Source organism: Pteropus vampyrus, unplaced genomic scaffold (assembly GCF_000151845.1).
Source record: "Pteropus vampyrus isolate Shadow unplaced genomic scaffold, Pvam_2.0 Scaffold577, whole genome shotgun sequence".
In the NCBI taxonomy this organism is placed as follows: Eukaryota; Metazoa; Chordata; class Mammalia; order Chiroptera; family Pteropodidae; genus Pteropus; species Pteropus vampyrus.
Genome location: NW_011889358.1, coordinates 4,436 through 6,778, shown reverse-complemented (window position 1 = coordinate 6,778; position 2,343 = coordinate 4,436). Strand labels below are relative to the sequence as shown.

General features: G+C 34.2%; 1 pseudogene; it reads right to left on the bottom strand.

Moving 5' to 3' along the window:
- The window catches only part of LOC105308439, a 12,430-nt pseudogene extending 11,280 nt beyond the window's left edge, over nucleotides 1-1,150 (bottom strand).
- Between the last annotated feature and the right edge of the window lie 1,193 nt (nucleotides 1,151-2,343).

Sequence of the window (2,343 nt, the reverse complement as noted above, 5' to 3'; positions counted from 1 at the left end):
TTTTTTTTTTTTACTGAGACAAATCTCCTACAAGAAGTAGAGTAAATACCAAAGGAAAGAAATAAGTTGATTAAGGTGCAATATAAGCAAATCTAAAGAGCAGCAAGGTAAAGAAAATTATAAGCTTCAAGATCTAGCAGCCATTTCCCTTTCATTTTACTTTCATTTATAGACTGCTATTTTATTTTACTATTTTTGCTATATTATTTTACTTCCTTAAGAATGATGCAATTTTTTTATTGCATTGTTGAAGTCTTCCTTCACTGCCTATTTCTCAGTATATAAATAAATGGATTTAACATAGGCGAAATGGGAAAAATGAGTAGCAAAATACTTTATTAATAGTCACCTCTTCCTTTGCTGTGGGATTCATGTAGATGAACATGCATATGCCATAGGTCATGGAAACTACAATCATATGAGAAGAACAAGTGGAAAAGGCCTTCTTCCTTTGCTGGGCAAAAGGAAATCCTAAAATTGTCTTGATAATGCAAGTATAGGATAAAACTACACAAATAAGAGTAAAAATGAGGGTCAGCACAGCACAGATTAAAACAGTTTGTTCTATGAACCATGTTTCTGAACACGTTATTTTCAGGAGGGGAGAAGCATCACAGAGAAAATGATCAATGACATTCAAATTACAGAATTTCAGATTCAGCCCCAGACTAAGTGTGTTTGTGTGGGTGGGGTGGGGGGGTTATGACCAACAATCCAACCAACCAACAACAAAAAATAAGTCTCCCGCAAACTTTGCTGCTCATGATGGTCGCATTTGCAGATGACCACATAGCGGTCGTAGGACATAGCAGCCAGGAGAAAAAATTCTGTTATTGCAAAGAGATCCGTAAAAAACACTTGGATGACACAGGCATTATGAGTAATGACTTTGTCGCCTGTTGCTATGCTATACAAGTTATCTGGGAATACAGGCAGTCGTGAACGAGATCTCAAAGAAGGAGAAATTTTGTAAAAAATAGTACAAGGATGTTTTAAGGTGGGGATCCACAAAGATGAGCATGACAATGGTCAGGTTTCCAGTTACACTCAACATATAGGTGAGAAATAGAAAGATAAAAATCAGAACTTTCAGCTGAGGCTCATCTGTCAGTCCCAGCAGAATCAATGTTGTTACTGTATAGTTGTTCATCACTGATGACTTCTGTACGATCTGCATCTCCTATAATTTAGAGAGATTATTATATAGAGTACTTTATCTGTATAAAATCTATTTTAATCCATTCTATTACCTTTCAGTATACTTTAATTAGCTCTATTAATCTGAGCTATATTTTCATATTATATTTTAAATCAAACTATAGGTATGATAGATTTATCTACTAATGTAGTATGATTTCATGGGTAGCATAAATGTCAGTCAATTCCCACATATTCTCCTTATTCAAAGCTAAAAGAAATCACATTATTAAAGTTACGTTTTTGATTAACAATTTGGTTCTTTTCTAAATGCTAATATATGATATATAATTTGGAATCACTCTAAAGACTCTTGACCAAAATTTGGAGTCTCTGTTCTAGCTTTATAATTTATAATTTTTTTAAAAAGTGTATTTTCTTTTATGACAATGGAAAACCTACATGAGATCAAAATAAGCTTCCCTTCCTTAGCTTCCTTCCATATTTCTCTATCTATATGCAAGCTGTTATGCGGAATACAGTATTTTAATTATAATTTTTCTTTTTATATTTATGAAATGCTTTGATAAATTAACTTTAAAATTGCACACATGATTTTTTTGTTATCGTTTTGCTCATTTTGATTCTTTGGACCTATTAGTTCCTCTTCACTTCTGACTGCAGCAATCATTCTCCACTACTTCTGAATTTCTTCCAATGTATATGCTGACTATGTCCCAGAATTCCCTGAGAGGGTTCTAGTTTGCAGGCAAACCATGAGCCTACATTTTCTCACTGTTTTCTTCACAATTTGTACAACTTTATATAACATCTATCACTTAATGAATACTAAATTTCTGTTTCTTGTAGTGGATTGCTCCTGACTTACATATTGAATTGACTACCAAACATATCTGCTTATACATTGACCCTACTACCAAACATATCTCCTTGCACAAATCACATGCATGTCCATTTCAATGTGCCTAAAACAGAAGTCCTGATCTTCCACATAGAATGCCACCCTCCCCTCTTTTCCTGTGTGCTTACAGGTTCTATCTATTAGCCATGCACTCTGTGCCAGGTATTGTCGTAAGCACTTCTCTTGCACACTTTCTTCCACATTCCCCAACTCAACTGAGTAAACCTCATCATTGATTTTCAGTTGAAGCACCGCTTCCCTTAAAAAGTTTTCTGCATTCTGAT